The 25,747-nt window shown below is 36.5% G+C and overlaps 1 long non-coding RNA gene across 1 annotated transcript; it reads right to left on the bottom strand.

Moving 5' to 3' along the window:
* Positions 1–22,131: 22,131 nt before the first annotated feature.
* Positions 22,132–24,879, bottom strand: LOC129921678 (uncharacterized). The gene is made up of 4 exons (XR_008773641.1): positions 24,850–24,879; positions 23,471–23,596; positions 23,054–23,122; positions 22,132–22,694 (listed from the first exon to the last, which is right to left on the bottom strand). It is a non-coding gene; the product is annotated as an uncharacterized LOC129921678 (long non-coding RNA).
* Between the last annotated feature and the right edge of the window lie 868 nt (positions 24,880–25,747).

Below are 25,747 nucleotides of genomic sequence, written 5' to 3'. Positions count from 1 at the left end.
GTATAATAAATTATACATATTTTTACATCTAAATATAGTATTTGTTGCCTGCATTATAACGCTGTGCATGTAGTTTATATGTGCAAGTGTGGGTTCTCAAACCATAAAAATCTCAAATCTTAATCCAACTTGTCACAATCTGTCAACCTTGTTTCTTTATTCTTCTCTGTCATTTGCCTTTGATAAAATTTCTTCTAATATTCTTTCTCAAATATTAAAACCTGAATTTTTACCTGACTGGGTGGTTCACTTCGGGGGCCTATTTTGAGTTAGTGCTTCACACAAACTGTTTTTGTTATCTTGTTTGTTTGTTTTTTTTAAATTGATTCATGTGTTGTCAGGTGAAAGAAATAATTGTGCAAAATTTCAGCTTGATCAAAAATTCGTTGTGGGTGAAATAACGCGTACAAACTTTTTACCGGTTAAAAAATAGACCGACACAATGAATTGATATAAGCTTTGTAAAAAGTGAAGTTCCCTTATATACCGTGCGATCTATAAAGCAGAAGATGTCATCTGTTTCTTTGGCCAACGGTTTAGAACAAGGTGCCATGTAGCCAGCACAACGTCCAATGCTTTTACTATCCCCAACTTAAGTCAGTAAAACTTTACATCGAAGGACCCTTTTGAAGAATGTTTCACAAGTGGCAGCACCGCGCTATCGATCGCTACAGTAATCAGGTCACAAGGTCACTACCGGCTAGACGGTGTCGGTAGTATCATGTAATAGCTCGTGATAGATCTAGTCATTCTCTAATGACATGAAAACTCTGGATCTATATTATGTAATAAAAAAAAATATTAAAAAGGCTATAAAAAATAAATAATGAGAATGAATTAATCTTTATTTTTTTAATTTGTTTTTTTTTTGTTTGTGTCACAAATGTATGGTACCGTTATCCTATATATGTACGGGTTATAGGCCTATATTTATATATTTTTGCTGACACTATTTTTTTTTCATTTGTAATGTTTTACAGACCTAAATTATTATTTTTTAATTTATTGATTTAATGTAATTTCACTAGAGAGAGAGGATAGATAGGTAGAGAGAGAGAGGGATAGATAGATAGATGTATAGAGAGATAGATAGATGAGAGAGATAAGTTAGAAAGAGAGGATAGATAGGTAGAGAGAGGGATAGAGAGAGAGAGAGGGATAGATAGATAGAGAGAGATAAGTTAGACAGAGAGAGGATAGATAGGTAGAGGGATAGATAGATGGATAGAGAGATAGATAGATAGAGAGATACGTTAGAGAGAGAGAGATGATAGATAGGTAGAGAGAGAGGGATAGATAGAGAGAGAGGGATAGATAGATAGATGGATAGAGAGATAGATAGAGAGAGAGAGATAAGTTAGAGAGAGAGAGAGGATAGATAGGTAGAGAGAGAGAGGGATAGATAGAGGCTAAAAAGGTAGGAACAATCTATCATTGCGCAGTGTAGAACGGGGCACTGCACTGTTGGTGCTTACTTTGACAGGTTCCGGCCAAATTTTGATGCCCGTTGCCGACACTGTGGAGAGTCGGTGGAGACAGTGGCCATCTCTTGCAAGAGTGTATGCAGCTCCGAGAGCTGTGGGATAGTTTGTCTGTAGTCACTTAACCTGTATGGGAGCTTGAAGGTACTACGCCTAACAGAAGAGTTTCTCGCCAAGGCTCTACGGGAGGACTAATCCTTCCAGTCTTGTTACCAATTGGGGTTCATCTCAGGTGCTTCCACTTTTTCTCAGTCTGCCTTCTTTACTCATGACTGTTTCCTTATCTTTAAAATCTCCCTACTTCCATTTAGTGTAAACTGCGAGAGGTAACAGGGAATAGAGAGATCCTGGTAATTGATTAGGTGTCTATCCGAGGATAAACCACTACAAATTCCTCTACACCCTAGGCCAAGATGACCCGCTTTGGGTCATCCGGCTGGTCACGCTGAGCTACAAGCATAGGTCATCGACGTATGCTGGAAGGCAGTGGCTAATGGGGCTATCAGTTAGCTACTGTATCGGACACATGTCTGATGCCGCAGCTGACTGAGTTTAGCACCTGCGTAGCGCTGGTGGGCTCATTCTGGACATCCAAATGGCTCGTCCCCTTGTTGGACTCGATGGCGGGTGGAGAGCACAGGTGCCGAACTACTACAAATGTCAATGGACAACAACCCCCCCCCCCCAACAAAAAAAAAAAACCCTACTTGCCCCAGATTTATGTCTGGTCAAGAAACGTGGAATGGAAGAAAGGAAGGGGGAGGACACAAGAAACTCTATCTGGCTTTCATTTCTGGTGGTCAGGTGCACAGAGGAGTGGAAAGAAGAGCCCTTTTTCTCATCTACAAGGGACATAAGTCAGTAGTAGGAGAGCCCAAGAGTGTATCCAAGCAGCACAATTAATTAAAACTACTCGTATAAGATATACTCTGATGGGCTTCATCTGAAAGTCATGCCACACATGAGTCTGAACACAAGCAGAGGTGTAATCAGCTCTTATGACCTGCTGGAATGTTTCGAGAAGGAAATAGTGGAGGGAATTGAAGGAGTCACCCATGCCCTGCGCATTAATAGACGCAGGGATCGGGAGGAGGTCAGAACCACCACTTTTATCCTCGAATTTGAACTACGACACCGGCAGAGTATGTGAAGGCAGGATATCTACAAGTTCCAGTGAGGTCCTACATACCTAAACCCATGAGGTACTTCATGTGCAAAGGTTATGGACACGGCGTGGCAGTCTGCAAGAGGAACAATGTGTGTGCAAGATGTGCTGGTGATGGTCATGAGACAATGGCTGCACAGCCCAGTTCAAATGCCCAAATTTTCACGCTGGCCACTGAGCCTACTCCAAGGACTGCCGTGTGTGGAAACAGGAGGTTGCCGTGCAAGAAAAGGATGTACCTTCAGCCATGCAAAACCGACTGTATAATCTACCCAAGGGCTAATTCGGCTTGACAAAGACCTACTCCCAAGCTGTGGTTAAGATAGAAAAAATCCATAGCCACACAGACGGACACATTGACCCCACCATCCCCTCCTTTTTCTCCAGCTCAGAAGAAAAGACCGCCAAAAAATTAAATTCCAAAGAGACAAGAAAGCCCTGTTGTCATGCTAACGAAAAGGTTCTCTGTGGTGGCTAATGAGAGCATAGAGACTGAGCAGCATGTCAACATCAACACTCCCTTAGAAACCGGAGAAATGATGTCTGACACAGGTTCTCCTTAGAGAACCCAGCCAGACACCCCCAACCTATACTGAGTTAGAGGTTGACCAACTCCCTTGTCACAGGTCAAAAGCTTGCTGACAGTGTCGCTCAATTTTAGCACATAATTAATTATTATTTATTTATTTTATCTCAATTATTTCCCCTTTGTAGGCCCAATTTCACCACCAAACCCCACTTTTTCCTCTTCTCGCTAGACTGAATTCATCACTTTGGCGACAACAAGGCCACGACTTTTCACTTCTCTTCCTTTGACCGGGGAAAAGATAAACAGTCTCTTACATTGGCCATAGCGCCGGGTGTCCGACGTTCACGGTCGACACCACCTGGGCTGGAATATACTAGATCTTTCTACCACCCTACACACGTCTCTTTTTGATCAAGGAGATAATCTGTGTCAACACGCCTCTAAAATTTCTAGGTGCGACTCGATTCTCCAGACATTTACCCACATGGGAGATTATCTTTAGTCTATCGCCTTTCTGTTTCCACCATTTTCTTCCGGACCTTTATAAGGTGAACTAAATCAGGATAGACACACTTCGTCATTTCTTCATCTCGCTGACAGTCGAGTCCGAACTATAACATTCTTTCTTTCTTCTAGAGAAATACCTGGAGGTAAGCCGAACTTAATCACAGTTCCAGTTAGTTTGTGTATATTTCTCGCTTGATAATTTTATGTAGATTTTACTTATTTTATCTATGTTTAATGTGTGCATTGTGTATTTCTCACTGTCTTAATTAAGAAACATAGCCATTGCATATGCACATATTTATATATTGCATTAAACTATGTCCAAAATATTATTACCACGTTTCTCAATTGATTATGACGCACCGTGTATATATATTTTCTACTTTTTATGTTATTTCCTTTATCTTGGCTGATTTCCTTTATCTTGGCTGACCGCCTTGATAATCTTTCTAACGCATTAACACTGCGCTTAGTAAAGAGTTATATAAATTATCTCCCTCTTTATCCATTTCACCTAGATGAGTGTTTCACTTCATTATTAATGGCCGACGGCAGTATGTAAACAATGGCGGCACGGCCAATGATTATTATCCATCTCCCCTCCCCCGCTCCTCTTATGTTGACTTGAGTGTTTTATCTCCCTTACTTTGTACATTTTCAATTGCTACTATCAGCCATCTTTTTTTCCAATTTTATTTGTCATCATCTCCCCATTGTACTAAAAAGTAATTGTATCAATCTGAATAATGCACCTCATTTGAGGGCATCAATAAGATGCATGAGAGACAAGTCCTATCTTGTCTTTGTTTATCCGCAGCCTCCCTCAGGTGTCTGTCTATTTTAGTATCACTTGCTTACTTGGTACCATTCAACTGCCTATCTGGCACTACCAGCGTGCCTATTTGACAGTCCACTTGTCAACCAATTAGGCACTGCGTTCTCTAAGACCAAGTGCCTATGCGAGACGTCATATCTGTGCCTACTCGCCGCAACTCACTGGACCATCCCTGCTAACGACGCTGCCCACGAGAGACCAGCTCTGCCGCAGCTCACTTGTGCCCACAACTGATATCAGAACTTTGGATTGAGACTCCACAAAAACTAAATCACCGCGAATCTCTACCCGTTAGAGCGCCACCTCTAGCTGCAAGACCTCCATCCCGGAGCACAGCCAGCTACTTCACCGATAGGACAACTAGATAATTTAGTGGGAAAAAAGTGACATATACTCTCATAAAGTGCAAGAAAGATGAATAAATATATTATTGCAAAATGATAAATTTAACCACACCCTTTGTTATTATTCTATGTGTAATTATGTAAATAAATGTTTATTAATTCTTTAAAATTTTGTATCTTTCTCAATTGTTTGTTTTGTTGCGTGCCTGCTCCCGATATATCACTAATGGCCCAGTGTGTGGCAAACTAAAAATAATCATCCCCTAGACACAAAACAAGCCACTCAGGCACGTTATACACGAGGCCCATCACATCACTGAGTTGAGAAATAAAACTAATGAAGAAACTCGAAGTAAGGAAGGAGAAAATAACCTCCCTCTAACCGGAGAGATCCCCCCACTCCAGAGAGAAAAATTTCCCCCAAAAGGGTATGTAAGTGTCCTATTCACCTTCTAAACCCAAGTCCAAAAATACAAAGGTGACTGAAATAAAGGGCAACCCCTCCAAAGGCCTCCCAAGGCCTAATAGTTCCAAGTAGAAAATTTAGAATAAGCCATGGATTCCAGGATTGTACAGTGAAACTGTAGAGGCCTTAATGCCAATTATGAGATAAAGCGGCTGATGGACTTGGAGATTCCTGTAGCTGTCTGCGTACATGAAACATTCCTGAAAGATAACATCAGTTTCCGAAGCTACAGCACTAACAGCAGGACTGTTGAGGATGCTGGGAGAGCATCAGGTGGAGTCTGTATCCTTGTGAAGGACAGCAACCACTGTAAGACGGTAGAGCTACAGACCACACTACAGGTCATAGCAGTTAGGATAACCCAACACAAGGTTATTACTTGTTGCAGTCTGTATCTACCTCCAGGCGCTCCGTTGAACCCAACAGACATGGAGAACCTCATAAAACAACTCAACTTGGCCTACATAATCCTTTTGGATTTAAATGCCCATAACACTAAAAAGGATCCAACAATACTGACAAAAATTTGCTGGAGGGTATCTTCCTCCAACATGATTTACGCATCTTAATGATGCATTTCCGACCTACTTGCATCCATAAACTGGATCTTTTAAATGCATTGACCTCACCGTATGCGTCGTCGGACTTCTGTACGATTTTAATGGTCAGTAAGCAATGATCTACGGGGGAGTGATTACTTCCCAATCATCATTGCTAACAATCTCCCATCATTGGGACGACCTTAGCGATGGAAGCTGAATAAAGCCGTTTGGGAACATTTCCAAAAAAAGATTCTCAGATAATATCTCAGAAAATATCCTTAATGAACAGAGTTTAACTGATACCCTTGCTAGCAAGCTACTTGATATTGCCCGGATAGTTGTCCCCCTAACATCCGCATATCCAAAACGGCCTAGCAAACTATCGCACCTAGTGAATTAGTTGTATAATAAAAATATTCTCTATTTAATAGCACCGATTTTGTCTATTTTGATGACGTCATTTTCACGGATTTTGTTTGTGTAGAGTAGGGGATTTTCCCTTGTCGCTTCGTCATAATTTTTTATGACGTATATTGTCTTAGCCTGTTTGGTGCATTTCACGCCATGTTGCTAGACTGAAGCAAGCTTTACTTTGGTCAGCTCTTAAATTTCTCATTGGAACTGATATTGGATAGCCTTATCGTTGTCTTTGGTAGATATTCTTAACGGATTATCTTGACCCCTGTTTAGTGTGAGTTTTATTTGATATTGTATTGTAATTTTATTTGTATTCGATAGTATTCGTATTTTGTAATTAGATTAGAGGATTAGAAGAATATGTTATTATCTTTCTATAGGGTATCAGTTTTAGGCTACAGGAGTGAGATTTGCATCTCTTGTTTTTTGTCTGATGATTGATTTACGAGACTAAGGTTCCGGATTCCAGTGTCCAGACCTAGTGATACAGTTTCAAGTTGTGAGCTTAGGTGTTACTTTGAACTTTGATATTAGGTGTCAGTGAGCAGCATCTTGACTATAAGATAATTTGGAATTGTACTGATATTTGAACATACAGTTTAATGAGCTGTTTCATGGAGTTCTCTTGAAAGATTGTGTGGTCAATATTATTGAACATTAAAAGTTAAGTGATTATATTGTTTGTATTATAAATACTAGAACGACTGGCTGCAGTTATAAAGAATTTTTCCCAGAAAATCCTAAAGCTATTTTAAGATAGCTAGAGCAAAGGCTAGACAAACCATACGGTCAACCAAATAGAATTCCTAGAGAAATTTTGTCGGCAGTCTGGATGCCAAAAAGTCTGCTAGAGCGGTTTGGAAGGCAGTAAAGCAGATCAAAGGGAAATAATCAAATGCAATAGGCATTTGAAAAACCAAGGACGATATGTCACGTCCCCCAGAGATATAGCTGACTGCCTTGCATCCTCAATAGCAGATAAATCACACACTGCACACTACACGTCAGAATTCGAAAAAGTCAAAATAAGGGAGGAAATAAATCGTTCTCGCTTGAAGAAGACCCCAGTAAGACCGATACCTAAACGCACTGGTAGAGATGGGTCTGACCCAGCTAACTATTGCCTAATAGCACTGAAAAGCAGCTGCATCTGTAAAACCATGGAAAGGATGATAAATAATAGGTTGCTCTGGTCTTGAGATCTCTAGCTACCAGTGCGGATTCCGGCAGGGGCGGACAACAACTGACTACCTGGTAAGGCTGGAATCTTTCATCAGAAATGCATTTCTTAGACAAAAATATCTAGTAGCTGTATTCTTCGATATAGAAAAAGGCCTATTATACAACATGGAAAAAATGGGATTCTAAGTGACCTGGGTCTAATAGGACTAAAAGTCATTACACATATTCAGAGTACTCAGCAATACAGACAGGTGATCTGAAAGTGATACCTTGCTGCTGCTATATCGGAGTCTTATCCGATCCAAAATAGACTATGAATCTGTTGTAACCTCTAAGGTAGGCACTTAACGAAAAGCATGAGGTAACAATAAACTAGGTATTTATTTACAGTACAAACAGGCATGGACTTCAGCCATCAAGTCCCAGAATGTCCTATCTCAGGTGACGCCAGTCCTTTCCTACCTAAATACTAATACAGACCACCGACACACTTCCCAGTGCCACCCCAGGTCCTCAACACAGTTCATAGATAGGACAAAGGGCGTTCTTTAGAGTCAAGACAGCTTAGACTTATATAACTTTGGACGGATCCACAACAGTCCTTCTTCAATCTTCTGATTAGCAGTAGAGAATATTGGTTTTGAAATCTAAATTTGTAGTAGTTATTGTAGGATTATCTCTCAGCTTTAGTCTCTAGCTCGTAGATGGACGAGCTAACTTACACCAGTTTATTTTTTTGTAGCAAAGGTTGCTTTAAGCAGACTGCAGTAGCAGTAACTATTGGGCAGTGTACAGCTTGGGCCGGATACTGGGCAGATAATACTGGGCTATGGGTACTGTAGACACTGGGCAATATTCTATGGGCACTGGAAAGTAGGTAATGCCTTTTCGCTGACAGGTGTGTAATGGTGGGTACCTTGTGTGGTTGGCTTTCGTCACACTGTTGCTTGGTTTTCTGGCAGAATTAGGCAACAGATGATAAACCGTTACCAGCAACCAGTTACAGCAACTAGGCTGGGGATATAAAAAACGATTAGGAATTATCTAATAGCAAAGCGGACAAGAGCACGGATACTCATATGTCTTGCAATCATTCAGATGCAGGCATTGGTATCAATCTTAATAATAAATTTAAAATGATAAGACATGAAATCTTAAAGCACACATAACTTAATTATAAACAAATGCAAGGGAGTTAACCACAATAAATGTGTTATCATTGTCACAGTCTCGGTTAACATTGCCTGTTATATGTTCACCTCGTGTTAAGAGGTTGGAAAGATCCGTGAAACTTCTGATATAGAAACAGCAAGTAAGAATGACTAAATTGACTTTTAATTCAGTTGGGCAGTATTTTTTGGGAAGTTGAGGCCAGTAGTCACTTGAAGTCTTTTGAGACAGTACACGTATTTCTAATAGTTATTATTGTGATCTTAGAGTTGGATACGTATTATTAACGTTTATTGTTACCCGCTGTGATGCGGACGTGATATAATAAGTCAAGTTATATATATATATATTTTTCTGAAGCCTTAGTATATTGGATATGTTTGATACCGCTGTTATGCGGATGTAGCTATTTGCAACTGGATATTTTTGTGTAACGACTAGAAGTGCAGTGCATTATTATTATTGAATAGACTCTATATTTGTCTGCTCACAAGGGTGTGAGAAATAGTATTAATTGCTATGATACATTGGGCATGTGAAATTCTTAATTTCACAAGCGCTCTTTGGGGTTAGTGCACGGTGAACTAAATTCTTACATAGCAATTAGGTTCATGAAATTTTATAGTTTACATTAATCACTAAGATTCAGGAATAAGTAAAATATAACAAATCCAATATAATAACTATGGTTTTAAATGTAGACAACCATATTTAGCATATCATAAACAAACCTTTATACTGTCAAGATTCTACAACACCTCTACCGTCAATCTAGTTGCTGCTTTAGAAAAGAGGGAAGAACAAGCGAGTTCTTAAGCATGAAATCAGGTGTGAGACATGAGTGCATCTGCTATCCCTTCCTCCTCCTCCTAGCCATCAACTACATAATGAGGAGAGTAATGAACCAGACTGATTTGGGTATTCCATGGCGTGAACAAAATCCAAAGACAGACTTGCACTTCGCAAATGATTTGCTTTATCTGGTCTACAAAAATATTGTATAGAAGAAAAGATAGCCGAAATAGAAACCGCATAAACTTGGATATGACAAAAATTGTGAGAGTCGGATATATCTTATCTTATCTTATATAATACAGACGTTACTTCAAAAAAAGAAGATGATTACGTCCTACGCGCCATGCATTTAGTCATGCATATTAACCAATGACTTAAATTCTGCCAAGTCACTGGTTTTCCTGGCTAGCTCAGGCAACCCATTCCATGCTCTAATAGCACTAGGGAAGAAGGAGTATTTGTACAAATTTGTCCTAGCATATGGGACGAGGAATGTGCCTTTATCTTTGTGTCTTTCAGAGTATTTTATTAAATTTTGTTTTTGTATTTGAAGATTATGGTTCAGTGTTTTATGTATGATTGCTACTTTACTTTTGAGTCTTCTGTCCTGAAGGCTTTCTAAATTTAGTGATTTTACTAAAGGTGTGACTCTAGTCAAATGTGAATATTCGTTTGTTATGAATTTCACTGCTCTATTTTGTGTCTGTTCCAGTTTCTTAATGTTTTCTTGAGTTGAGGGGTCCCAAACGGAGGATGCATATTCTATTATTTCCCTAATCAAGGTTAAATAACATTTTAGTTTTGTTATAAGGCGAAGGGACGAGTTCCCCTTTCAGACTTGGTAAGTCAGTGCTTGGACAACTTCACATACCTTAGCAAACAGGGACGTCTTCGTATCACAAATTGACTAATCTGTCTAATTGACAAGACATTGTGACCTGAATGGATGGATTTGTGTGGCTCGGATATGGATAGATGGACTTAATCAAATTCGATTGAAATTACTATTACTCCTCACACTACAGATGTCAGATGTCCCCATCAAAAACCTACAATTCGTGATATTACTCCTCTGGTGTCTTCAAAATGAGCTACGCCTCTGGTGACTAGATCCTCCAGTCAGCTTAAAATAAAGAACCCTAAACGCCCAGTCATGCAGTATTAAATCTCTTGAGCTTGCAGAAACCATCACTGATGATAGCTACTACATCGCTTTCCTTAGTGAGACATGGTTCAAAGAAGCTGCTAATGAGTCAAAAACCATTAAGCTAACGCCACCAGGCTTCATGTTAAAGAGTTTACCTCGAAAAACAGGCAGCGGATGGTACAAAGATAATCTAGCCAAGTATGTAACAATAAGACCTGACAGTTCAACAAACACAACCTTCGAGATGTGCGAGTTTTGCCTCTCCCACCACAGTAGAACACTTTCTTGTACCGCCTACCACCAGCAAGAGAAATAAATAGACAAAAAAAAAGTTTTCATCGAAGAATTTCTAGACCATCTTGACAGTCACATAGCAACAAAAGATCCATTTTTATTATTAAATTATTAAATGTGATCGATCTACCTATGGCTGCCTGGTCGTGGGGTTTGCACGCTAGCCTGTCGTTCAGATTTATCGATGGTCCCGTGTTCAAACCCTGCCCGCTCCCATCCCCGTCGTCCTGCGGGAGGTTTGGACTAGGAAGTAATTAGCTTCAACTCTGAAGGAACATCCGAAACATGTAAAACATTTTACAAACAAACAAACAACCTTTTTTTTTACTTGTAGTATAACTGCACAGTCATATGACGCCCTTCTTTTTTTTTTCACCTGGTCGATCAATAATTATCAGCCTATCTCGCCCGCCCGCTTGCTCGGTGAGCCTGTGTCAGACGTCATCAATCAAAAAACGCTAAACCGTTTGTAGCATGCCGAGCGGAGATAAGGGCCACGAGTATAGCACGTCGTCAATAATAGGAGAATATTAATTGTGGCAATACAGTGTAACCTGGATGGATGGCTATGGGTATGTGCTTGATAGGTGAATAGGCGAGGGCTTGGAGGATTGATATGTGTGGCTTTGGTTTGGATTGATTGATTTCATGTACGGTACCGGAATATGACTGGAATGGATCTGATCAGCATTTTTTGTTTTGAAATGCAACTCCACACGCTCAATGCGCCTGTAACTGACGTCACACACTGGCCTATTTTTTTATCAATAAATAATTGATAGTAGTCTATTGCATGCTCATTATTTTTCACCTGATTGATCAATAATTATGATTCTTCTCCTCTCTTGTCCGCCGGCACGCTCAGTGAGCGAGCAACTAACGTTTTCGATCATAAATCGCTAGCCGTTTAGTGTAGCATGCTCAGTAGAATCAAAGGGCGGGGGGGGGGGGGGGGAAACCCTATGAATATTTCTTTTACTTTTTTAAACCTAGATTATTACCAGACAGCTAAATTAGTAGATTTGAATATACATCAGGGGCGTAGCTATGGATTTGGGGCCCGGAGGGGATTGACCTCTTTCGGGGCCCCTTTCATTTTGACATTCGACATCATGACATGAGATAATGTACTAAATAAATACATAAAGCCAACATTCAAATTTGGTTCTGTATATCAGTAAAAGTAACTAGAAATAACCATTAAGAATATTTTAATAAATGATACCGTTGTCTATTGGGTGGGGGGGGGGGGAAGACAAGCGACTTGCGCTGGAAATTGGATTTAAGTGAGGAGGATTCGCGTTGTCTATTGGCAAAATAATGCACAAGTGACAAATCTCCTTTCTGTGCAGCAAAGCCATCAATAGCATCATCTACATCATTGATGCACAACCTAATTCGACCTGCGGGCCATTTTATTTCCGACACTCGCGTCGCGGGCCACAAAAAGTAAAAAAAGAAATGAAATTGACCTGAAGCTATTTGATTAGAAACCAGTGTATCTAGTACTGACATTCATTAATAGCACAGTTGAAGTTTATCCTTTTTTTTTTAACAAGAATGTCGGAATATTTGTTTCATAACGCCGACTTTATTATGGTGTTTTTTTTTATTAGCTTAACTTTTTCTATAAAACAAATATGTAAGCTTATTGTCATGTTCCGAAAAAAAAAAGAGAAGTTCACTTTTTCTGGTAGATTTTACATTCAAAGAGTTCCATTTCATAAAAGAACAAATGACATGATAGCAACCAATCAGATCAAAAGTGAGGGCCATAGTGTAGGTAAAGATATATTTCTGCAATTTATGTCGACTTTTCGGCGGGCCGGATGGAACCAGGTCGCGGGCCGAATCTTGCCCGTGGGCCGTATTTTGGGCATCACTGATCTACATCAATACAGTCTAGTATTTGTGACTCACTTGACATTAAAGCCATGTTAAGCCTTTCTTGCGTCATTGTGATCCTGAAATAGTTTTTGATTAACTTGAGCCTTGAGAAAATTCTCTCACATGACACAATTGAAGTGACCTGAGTTAGCAGCACTCAAATGGAGGTTGCAAGGTTTGAGCAAACATCATTACCATATTAAGCCAGCTTTCTTAATGTGTCAATTGGTAATTGTAGTACTGTTTTTTTTATGAAAAGTGCTCGTGCATCAATGACATCATTGAACAAGGGAATTGCCCGTATTTCATCAAACAGGAAAAAGAAACACAGTTTTTCATCAGCGTGTCATCCATAGAATCCAAGACGTGTCTTGGTTCAAGAAGAAACCTAAAGATGTCCAGCCATTAGGATACGGGATACCTGTTCTTGATGAGAAACATCTGGGGTTAAATCAAGCATAAGAGAAAAGTAACAAACTTGCTTGAATTTTCCAACAATTGATTCCCTAATCTTATTGCCCATCAAATTAATAAAATCATTTTGAATTTCTGAAGGATGTTTTCCAGTGGTTTATGGTCATTCTGAACTATAACTGTCCTGCCATACGTATACTGGTCAAAACGTTTCAAACCAACAACCACTGCCAAAAATTCTTTTTCAATCTGTGCCCATCTTTTCTGAGTATCAGTTAATGATCTAGAAGCATTTGCTATCGGACTGCCATCTTGTAATAACGCTGCTCCAAACCCATTTTGGCTACTATCTGCTTGTAATGTAAGCTCTTTGTTAGGGTCAAAATATATCAGTGTGCCATGAGTCGATATTTTCTCTTTATCTTGATGAAAGCTCGTGTGCTCGTGTGCATTGATCAGACCAAACAAATGGTGTGTTTTTTCTGATCAACTCTGTTATGGGCTGTAAATCTGTCGACAAGTCTGGAACAAATCTTGCAAGATATTGAACCATGACACAAAGTCTTTAGTCTTTTGGAGCATTCAAACTCAAAATCGCAGATACTTTGTTCGGGTCTGGTTTTATTCCTGCTTCTGTAATAATATGACCCCAAAAAATAATCTCATCTGTTCTAAAAACAGACTTTTCGTGGTTCAGTTTAATCTTCTTTTCTTGACATCTCTTCATCAGCTCTCTTAGGTTAATATCATGATTTCTGAGTGCCTCTTCTTTCGTTCTTCCTCTTCCTACCACTATAATATCATCAACGTAATTGAAACAGCCTTTTAGTCCTTCTAGTGCTAGATTTAATATTCTCTGAAAAATTTCTGAACTCAGTTTCAGACCGAATGGTAATCGTTTCCATTTGTATCTACCAAAAGGGGTTATCATTGCTGTCAAATGAGATGACGCTGTATCTAGTCTGACGTGCCAGAGAGCTTCTTGCACATCCAATTTGCTGAATATTTTGGCAGCTTTCAAATCTGCTATTATGTCATCTAAAGTAGCAAGATTATAGAATTCCCTTAGTAAAACTTTATTCAGGGCTTGTGGATCTATGCAGATCCTAATTTTTCCATTAGCTTTTTCCACAATTGCCATCTGACTCACCCACTCTGTAGGCTCTATCACTGGTTCTATGATTCCTCTCTGCACTAGGGTCTTTAACTCCTCCCTAACTCTTTCTTGTAAAGCAATAGGGATCTTTCTACACGGCAGAACCTTGGGCTTAATGCTGCTATCAATCTTTATAGACACTTCTCCTAAGTCACCCACATCACCAGTAAACTTTGGACTAGTCTTCTTCTTGGTTATTCACTACTGATGCTATGAATCTATCTTTATCGACTTTGAATAACTTCATTCTAGTTAAAGTTTCATGACCTAGAAGGCATGCTAGATTATTTGGTACCACTATATATTCCACCTCAAATGTTTCGTTAGTTTTCTCAGTTCTCGTCGTTAGAGTGGCTTTCCCTATGGGGCTCATTTCAGTCTTATTCCACATTAGTAATCTTTGCGTTGCCTTTTCTATCTCATTCTTATTTACGTATTTTTCCTGGATGGTATTTACATCAGCTCCACTATCCATTTAAAACCTTACACGGTGACCATTTACTGTCATAAATGCTGTCATCCTTTTCGTTTTGTGGTTCTCCAAAGACATCACCCATTCATTTTTTACCATCATGACATCATCTCTTGTGTCCGACTGCAGTTGTCTTTTATCGTTAGACATATCATCTGACATCTGCTGATTTTTTTTTGCACATCACAGCAAAATGATGTCTCCCATTGCACGCTATGCACATTTTACCCTGTGCAGGGCACTTTTCCTTAATGTATTCGTGAATCCTTCCACAATACCTGCATTTACCTTTCTGAATGTTTGTTCTTGAGGGTGTTGATACTTTCTCAATGATTGGAGGGTCGGTTTGTATTTGTCTAAACTGTTTGTTGTGGGTCTCGTATGCTCTGCAAATATCTCTGCACCTTTGAGGCATTCATGTCTAACACCAAGAACTACTCTGTCTCTAATCAAGCTATCTTCCAGGCGTTCAAAACTACACGTTTTTGCTAGTGTTCTCAGATTTGTTATGTACTTTTGAATGTCCTTGCCTTCTTGCTGTTCACGAGTATTGAAAACATAGCGCTCATAAGTTTCATTCGTTTTTCCAATGCAAAAACTTTCAAATTTGTTCACTATTTCTTCCATCTTTCTTTCTTTTCCCTTCTCCATTTCAAGCCCTTCATATATGTCCATCGCTTTTGTTCCTAGAATTGTAAGAAAGGTGGCCACTATGACCTCCTCTGATTCTTTCGCCAATTTAGTGGCTAACTCATAGTTTCGCCAGCTCTGGTGAAACTTTTGTAAATTAGCGGCCATGTTTCCTTCTACCTCGAGCGTCTCGGGTACAGGAAGGAAATTTCTAGCTGCCATTGCACGGCGTAGCCCTGTAATTGTTGCCTCTTTATTATTGCAAACTATAAACCTTTATATGCTGATTAATGATTACCTATGATCATTAATACACCGCTGCCACCATGTTAATTAAGACCTAGGTTCACAGTCAGCAATAAACAAACAACAACCATTAGTGTCATGGCGGAGAATGATGTTTTATTATAATGAACGCGTGCACCTTTGCGCACCATATTAACCATTACCATATTCAATTCTATGTAAATGATGTTCCGTTACTTTATCAAATTCTGCAAGAAATTTCAAAGATGCTAGGGAGCTCCCATGATTGGGTGAATTCAGTTTTTCGTTGTGACCACGTGGGCTTGAGTTTGTTTTTGCTAAGTCCTAAATAGCTGCTTTACACGTTTCAGAATATGTCTCAAATACTGTTGATTTTTCAAAATTTGCACATGAAACATATGTGACAGTTTATCTGGTTCTACCCTAAGCTTTTCTTCTTCTAACTTCCTCTTTAAAAGAGTTCGTCTGTAGTGGACTCTTTCTTCAAGTTCTTTCAGTCTCTCAGGTTTCTTCCATTTGGTGAAACCAAATCCAGGATTGCTAAATGCACTAGATGTCTTTTCTAATGCCTCAGAAAATAGTACACGTGGAAAAGAAAATAGACATTCAAAGTATGGAGAGAAGAAGCGCTAAGATCGTTAGCTATTTTTTCCTGATGGAAGAATTCTATTCAACCATGATGTCAAACTTTTTTTATTTTTTTTGGTTAACCCTACTGAAAACAAATATCGTTCATCTTTGTTTAGGAAAAATAAGCTACCCTTTAACACAATCTTTGCTCGCAGTTCCAGATAAAATTCCAGGATGGATATATGTGAAGTCTCTGTATTTAATTACAGCTTCTTCCACTTCTAAAAGAAGTGATTTTGGAAGTTCATCAAGACTTATCATCACTTACTTCATATGTTTTCTCTGACTCTAATACAAGTTATTATATTTGAGTTTCTTATGCACTACTTCTCTCATCAAGAAACATTTTCACTTCTTCGATTGCTGTATCTTTGTATGAATCATCTGAATAGTGATACCTTTCTTTGACACATTCATGGTCTCCTTTGTTTTCAGTGCTCTTACAAGGTTTCTTCTTAAATGATAAAGATGATGAAATAAACTACCCTTTTATCACGATCATTGAATTTTCATGGTGCCATGTATTAGGGTATAAAAGCTCTTGAAAGAGTAAGGATCTTTGAATAATCTTTTGTCTCTTAGATGAAGATCATGTAACTGTGATGCCGAGGATTCAGAAGATGTCAGCTGATAAGATTGATTGATACTAGCACGCTGTTTATCTATTTTGATTGTGCCTTGGCCCCCTGTTGTAGTTGAAGGTGCTAGGTAGTGCTAATCCATCTATGGCGCTGAGAAGTGCTAATAGTAGACCTCACTTGACGTTATCAGCTGTCTAGGAGAATTACTGTGACTAATTAAGGATTATGTTTTGTTAATTATGACCTAGGTTCACAGTCAGCAATAAACAAACAACAACCATTAGTGTCATGGCGGAGAATGATACTTTATTATATTGAACGCGTGCACCTTTGCGCACCATATCAACAATGTTATATCTAGATCTAAGTGTAGTCTAGTAAATGAAAAATCAAAAATCCTTCTCATTGGGGTATGTTGGACTAGTCCGTTTCGTTTCTTTGATTAAAAAGTTAAATCACAAATTGGGCCGGAAGCTGCTTTTTTTCCTATATATCTTTGCATTTTTAAGTTCTCTTTTTAAACTAAACTGACATTATTATGCTATAATTTTAAGTGTGCCTGATAGATAAAAAAAATTCTGCACAAAAATACGGGTAGTTGGGATATAACCAGATAGAGGCTATAAAAATAAAAGACCTGAAACTAGCGCGTGAAACTACACATTTACAGTACTTTATTGGATGAGTATTTTACCCAAGATCTGTGTTGTTGTTTTTAGAATACGCAATATAATTGTTGAAAAAAAAATGGTATTGATTTTAAACTTTAAATGATTAGTTAAAAAGGTGTTACTCTAATCAATTTTGAATATTTGTGTGTAATGAATGTTACTGTCTAATTTTTTTTTGTCTGTTCTAGTTTCTTAAATTTTTCTTGAGTAAAGGGGTAGTTTTTTTCCTTTTGTGCATACATGATTTATCCATGGAACTATACTAATGGAACACCAGCTTCGAGATTTTTACAAAGCCAAAGAGAGTTGAAGTGCCGTCGCGCATCCTTTTTTCGCGCATGGTGCAATGTGGAGAAATCCATGATGATGCCAAAGAAGAAATTTACTCCGTCAGTCACTAGGATCGACTTGTATTGAGTGTAAAACTTTTGTACGCTCTATTTGATTAGATGTGTAAAAACTTCATTCATTTTCTGACTATCTGATATAGGCTAAAAGATAAATTTTCCCGAATAAGAGATCGTCACAAAAATTATTTTTTTCGATCACCCTATAAAATGCCACTTTTTTTCAAAAACTGACAAAAACATAGAATTCTAAATTCCGAAAATACAATCTTTCAGTGTTTCAGTGTGTGGTTTATTTACACTAAATCTGGATGAAGACATGTCTACCGTTCCGCTAAATGCGTATTTGTTATCATATACTAAATTGCAAGAATTAAAAATAAAAATAGGAGGCCTAATACAGTTTTGACACTCAAAGCTACGCATTTCTAATCGTTTTTTTTTTATTATTATCTTATCTTATATAATACAGACGTTACTTCAAAAAAGAAGATGATTGCGTCCTACGCGTCATGCATTCAGTCATGCATATTAACCAATGACTTAAATTCAGCCAAGTCACTGGTTTTCCTGGCTAGCTCAGGCAACCCATTCCATGCTCTAATAGCACTAGGGAAGAAGGAGTATTTGTACAAATTTGTCCTAGCATATGGGACGAGGAATGTGCCTTTATCTTTGTGTCTTTCAGAGTATTTTATTAAATTTTGTTTTTGTATTTGAAGATTATGGTTCAGTGTTTTATGTATGATTGCTTCTTTACTTTTGAGCCTTCTGTCCTGAAGGCTTTCTAAATTAAGTGATTTTACTAAAGGTGTTACTCTAGTCAAATGTGAATATTCGTTTGTTATGAATCTCACTGCTCTATTTTGTGTCTGTTCCAGTTTTTTAATATTTTCTTGAGTTGAGGGGTCCCAAACGGAGGATGCATATTCTATTATTGGCCTAACCAAGGTTATTATCGAAAGGACTAGGCTATAGGCATACACGTCTCGTGGGAAACAAAGAAAAAGTTCATCTCGGTAATATTGTAGCCTAAATAAATTAACAAACAAAAAAAAACTATAGTCTAATCTAAAATGAAATAGATCTAGAGCTAGATTTTCTTGGACGAATGATATAAAATAAGTATAAATTATTAGTCTTATGAATCTGACAGATCTAAAACAAATACTGATGGAGTCATTCTTTAATTAATTAATAGAATTACTTAACTACCAACTGGGTATTTTTATTGCCAAAACACAATGTATTTTATGTGCATTTATTAAAACAACAACCAAAAATTAAGAGTTCGACGCAACTAGATCTAATATTATTAATAAAGATTCTAGTTCTAGATCCAGAAAGCTACTTCTCTAATTCAGTTTTCTAGTTTAATTCTAGTTAGATCTAGATGTCTGGACCAGTAGATCTAAATCTAGCCAGGGTTTTGTCATGGAATAGATCTATAAACCTGCAGCCGCCTACTGATCACGATATGACAGATACTAACTCTCTCTAAAAGTCTCTACGTCTAGATCTAGACATCTAGTAGATCACAGTCACAGTAAAACTCAATGTGTAGGCTGCTTCCGGCTTTAGCTCAACAAGTCTACTCCAAAGTATAAGATTCTACTATTAAAGTCACAAAGTGTAAAGGATCATTATATATTCACATAAACCAATTTATAGGCCTAAATGAATCGAGTAATCAGTCACTAATTTGACTAATCTAAAATTTTTTTTTAAATGGCAAGTGTTATTGATGACTTCAGACTTGTACACGAGTTGCAGAGATTCTAGCTTTTATTTTGATGGCATGTTACGAGATATCAATGATATTTAGATACCAAGTACCTAGTGGAACAGACAGAAGGACCATTTAATATAAGGCAAAGAAGTAAGATGTTTATAATCCATCAAACTCACTTGTTTCATTTGTGAAGGCATTTCATGCATTTACAGAAGCTACAAACTATGCTACAAAAATGATAGGCTTGTCTTTGATTATGAGGAATGCTATGTTTCCAGTGGCTACTCAGCCCCAGCTGTGACTTACATATTATGCCACACTGAGCACAGACATAACTATTCTCCACCTGTGGTAGAATCAGTTGTTTTTTTCTTTTTGCCATCTACCCTAAGCAATTAATTTCCATTGGTGTATACCACACCTTTGTAAGTGACCTCCAGCTGTCTCGTTCTGAAGCTGTATGCAACCAGGTGCTCTCTTATTCTATGTCAGTTAAAGCAAGTTGGCGCCTAAGCTTGTCTTTAAAGCATTTCTGTGGGGTACCTTTTTAAGTGCATATGACATGTTAGGCAAATAGGTTTTGCCTATGGGAAGGCCATTTCGGAAAGTATAGGTGTTTAAAATGAAACTCCAAATATCTGGACTTCCAGTTACCAAGAAAATAAGCTTAGGATTCAAAGAGACGACACTGGCAATTCAGCTAAGACGATCAGTAAAATTAATAGCAACTTTAATTGCAGTCCACCAAACAAGATAAAAAAAAAACAAGTGTGGCTTCAATAGCATTGATGATATTTAGTTTACTTTTATCTCATTTACTAGTATTACTATTTCATTGACTAAGGTTTTTTATTGTCAAATATGCATAAGTACATGTACTAGTTCCTGCAATTTGATGAACAATAATAATTAAATTGTGTGTAGTCTATATACAAGATGTTTATAAGATATCACACCTTAACTTAATTTACTTAATTTCAAAACTATGATTTAGTGTTCTGACTCTACTCTAAATAAATTATATTTTATTTTACGAATACAAAGTTGGAAATTCTGTTCTGATGAAAAAAAAAATTAAACTAAAGTAGATGTTTATGGTTTCTTTGTATTTATTTTTAATTTACTTATTCATTAAAAATTAATTGTTCATTAACATTTACTTGAAGTAAAGATCAAAAACACAAATTCAATACATCAATCAGCTCTCAATTCATGCAGATCACAGCCCATCACTTAAATGTATTTACTGTCAGCCCATCACTTAAATGTATTTACTGTCAATTCTACATACTATTCATTTCAAAATGTTGCTTTAAATTGTTATATGACACAATCAAAGTACTGGTACCTCACATTGATGTAGGCCTAAAGCAGCTGAAATGATGACAAATTTTCATTCAATAACTTGTACTGTCATTTATTATCAGACGTGTTAAAACTAATGACCTGTATCATCATCATCATCATTGGCCTCCTCTAGTCGTAGAATGACTATGGTTCATCTCAGAGCACACTTCCTCATGTGGCTGTGGAGCCCTATTTTGGAGAGACACTCCCGTCCACAGATAGCGCAGGTTAAGGTTGCTTTTGCTTCGAAGGTAGAAGAGCTTTTTTCTTATCCAAATAATATACATTTACAATGTATTTAAACAAGTTAATTTATACTTATACAAATCTATATGGCCTAAAGATTATAGCGTATTTTGATGTGTGAATAGCAAGTTACATTATTACATGAAAATAGTTTACTCATTTTTAAAATATTCTGGGTAATAAAAATAAAAAACTAATGATACAATAAAATTGAAGCATTAGTCAAATAAAAAAAAAATGTTCACTCAAGATTTATGGAGTCATTCTTTAATTAATTAATAGAATTATCTGCTTGAAAAAAATCATTTTGAAATTGATTTAAAAAAAAAATTATGGTTCTTTAGTCAATGGAATGATAGCAATTATTTAACAATTCATGATTATCCATTCATTTCAATATACTAATAATATACTTATAACTGAAAAATAATTCATAAGGTTTAGATACAACCATTTGAAATAATGATTATAATTTTTTTCTTAATTTGCTTAATTCAAATCTAATATAAACAAGATTTCCTCTGTCAAGAATCTTATAAAGGGAATTAAGAATATTTAATTGATGTTGCTTTTTTTTTGCCAACATTTTAAACCTTCGCACCAGGATTTAGTTTTAAGGAGAATGCACCATATTTTATATGTTTACTTTTGTTAGATTCTTATTTTGATTTTTAAAAAGTACAATTTCCCTTACATATCTTGCCATCTATAGGGCAGATGATATAAAGTTTATCAGTTTCTGTACCCCATGGTTGGGAGGGTGTCATGTACCCACACAATAATCAACCACCTTTTGAAAAAAAAATCCCATTTCAGACCTCACAATCTATAGGGCAGATGATGTTAAGATCATTTGATTCTTTGACCAGTGCATCATGTGGCCAGCACAACAACCAACCATCTTTACTTTCCAAAACGAAAGTCAGCTACCCATTAGAGTTGGGTGAACTCAGGGGCACCCAAAAATTTTAAATCTGAGTCTTCACAGAGATTCAAACCTATGACTTAACCATTCAGCCATGGATCCCCAAACCGCCTTTACCTATTCCTTACTATTGCCATGTATCCATTAGAGCTTGGTGGACTCAGAGTAGCCTTAAGGATTCTGAAATTAAAAATACCAGTCTTAATCGAACCCAGGAACCCTCAGTTCAGAAGCCAAGTGCTTTACCACTCATCCACTACACTTCCTCTTGTTTTAATGGTAATGGGGCTCAGATTAATAGTTTTCAAGTACAATATCAAACAGATTTAAAGAAATACTAAATCCAAACCTGTTGGCTGAATGACAGGATATACATAAATATGTATAGAGCTTACAGTATAATATAACATAAAATTGGTCCAAGACTTTTATTTTGCAACATGATGGGATTTTCCTTTCTGGTGGTGCTATGCAGGAGTCCAAGAATCTCATCTTTTCTCATAACAGAAAGTTATCTAGTTATAAAAATAAATAAAAGGATTTTAAAAAAATATGTGAGACATATGTGTTGACCATGCTAAAGGTATATATGTTATTAAGTATAATTATATAATTTTGCCATTCTAAAAATAGTCTGTACCGTACCTAAAAGGAGCTACTGCGTTAATGTGTAGACATGGCCCTGACCTTAATAGTTATGAATTATTACTATAGGTGATGGCAGATATTCAGTTAATTTGATGCACATTGAACTCATCTAAAAGAAACTATAACATATATTATGATTTACATTTTCATGGAAAACTAGTTTTTCAAAAATACAAGTACTTCAGCTTATAAGAAAGGTGCATAGGGAAAAATTGCAGTACCTTACCTTTAAGAGGTGCAACCAATCATTGACTTTTCAGGAATGCATGCCTTTTTCTTGCATTTCCAAACATAACTGTAATTATACAATTAGGCATATTGGCTAATTTCTTTTGAAAACATTAAAATTAAAAAATAATATTATTAAATTGAAAACATTGTTGTATCAAACATACAAATTATCAGACAATTTTGCCTAATTTCATCTAACAGTTTATTGTAAAGGAATGGCCTGCACAACAGCCAAGGTATATTAGGCATTCATGAAAGATGAATGTGCTTAAGAGTGTTATAAATATAAAAAAAAATAGAGAAAAATGTTAAATTCCATCCCAGATATTTGGATGTTGCTTGACCATGAAAATCACACAATACATAAAACATCTATTAGATAACTAAAAAAAAATTGTATAGTAGTACTTACATTAAATATTGAATGGATGCCAATATTATTAATGTCTGCCCAGAGAGTAGCAATAGTATAAGTATGATCCTTGAGCCATTCTGGTACATCATCAGAACTGGTTGCCATGGTTCTACTTGTTAATAACTGAAACATTACAAACATTTTTTTTTATTTATAATTTATCACAGACTAGAATAGAAATGTTGCCAGGAAAAATACCAATGGTTAGAATACACCTGATGATACTTTTGTAGCCTTATTACTGGTTAAAATGCACCAAAACTTCATTAATTAAATCTGATAAGAAACATATTATATATGTATCACACAAGTCCAAGTTTATCAGAATGTCATAGCAAATAATTAACTAGATACCCTGTATGTGAGTTTTATATTAAAATACTGAATTTCTGGGGATAGATCCAACATGACACCACATCATTTATTATTTCATGAACTCATGGGTCTGGGCATGGCATGGAATGGAAACTATTATTTAATGTATATGGGGTGTAGGCAAGGCATGGATTATAAATTGTCTTCTATAGATTAGATTGGGTAAAACTGCCAATCAAAGGTAACTTAAAATTTTACTGATAGATCTGGATCAATTATAAATTTATGGGATCTAGGCCTGCATAAATTTTATCTTTTATTTATATATTTTATGTACATATATAACTAGTCTAGAATCTATAATTATATCTTAATAATAATTTTTGTAGATGTCATATAATATCTAACATATTAAGTATAGACCAGTACATTTAGAATTTTTGCTAGTGAATATTTTTATATATTTTCCAAATCTAAACTGGATCTATATATATATATCTAGAATTTAGATCAGTAGATTTAGTATTTTAGGTAGTAAAATACTTTTATATTCTAAATCTAAACTGGATCTAGATCTAATTATTCTAGAAGCTTAGATCTAGAAGACTATAGTTGTCAAGATTTGACTACACTATGGCTAATGCACTAGCTTAGTAGGCCTACTAGATAGATCAAGAGACAGAGTAGGCCCTACTAATAGACTCTTGCCTCGTTGGGCCTCTCAAATCAGCTACAGACTTTAGAGACAATTTAGGAAGGTGAATTTCGATCAAATTCCAAGATCTACAATCTACATGTTAGAGTCTAGCTAGAGATGCTAGATCTAGTCTAGAAGGCTGATCAATTAAAAATAAAATCAATCATTTCTAAAGTTTGTAAAATTATATATAGCTCTAATATATCTATTTATAATATTATAAAAATCTATGTCTACTTTTTAAATATTTAAAATGATATGACTGATGATATTAATTATTTTAATTGAGACATTGACATACTGTCACATACAAAGTAACAAAATAATTAGATCTTTTATAGTAACTCATAGACTCTACTTATACCGTATTGTATTAAACCTTCGAGTTTACGACTATTACGTTCCACTATCTTGACTTGACTATATTGACTAAAAAAAGGCACTATGATTATAGATGTAGATTATTATCTATGGTGATGATGATTATCAACTGGTAGATCTATATAAGTAGTATCGTCACTATAAACTATAAGTATAATCAGTTGAGTATAACCGCACTGCATTCGTTTCATTCACTGTCTGTATCAATAATCGTGTGAATGTGATGTGAAAGTGAAGTCTAGATTTAGATAGAATTGATAGATTATAGATCTACTATTTACTACTATTAAAAAGTATTATTATTTATTTCTAATGGTGTATAAATTATGACTGTATGTTTGACCGTAAGAAAATTATGATTTTTTTTGGTGCTGTTTTGAACCTAACATTGGTTGACATGGAAAAACTGATGAGAGAGCTTGACGATGGCTCAGCCGGCGAGATACACCCCCAAGGTCAAAAGTTAAAAAGTTGGAATTGAGTTTCGTAGACGATAGATCTACTTTAATAGTAGATCTAGTATTGGTAGTAAATTTCTAGCTCACAAATCTGATTCATTTATATTTATGAACTTCAGTTGTTTAAAATGTCTCAGTAGTATCATTAATTGAATTCTTTGGCCTGGAAATCCAATGTATTGTTGGTACTGCACCTGATATTAACTTCATTTTTTTTCAAATCCCATTTCCACAGCAATGAAGTTGCTGAAACAGCTTCTCTCAAAATGGTTTGAGCATAAACAGGAATTAGATCTAACTAGTGCCTTTGTAAAATATTTGCTCTTCAGGCGAATAAATTTTCCCCATTTTCCCTTTAAAACTTCATCTCTTGGAAACAAATGAAAAGAGACACTAATTTCTGTATCAGCATACTTGCTGATT

The sequence above is a fragment of the Biomphalaria glabrata genome, chromosome 11 (assembly GCF_947242115.1).
Source record: "Biomphalaria glabrata chromosome 11, xgBioGlab47.1, whole genome shotgun sequence".
In the NCBI taxonomy this organism is placed as follows: Eukaryota; Metazoa; Mollusca; class Gastropoda; family Planorbidae; genus Biomphalaria; species Biomphalaria glabrata.
This window is presented reverse-complemented; position numbering and strand designations above follow the sequence as displayed.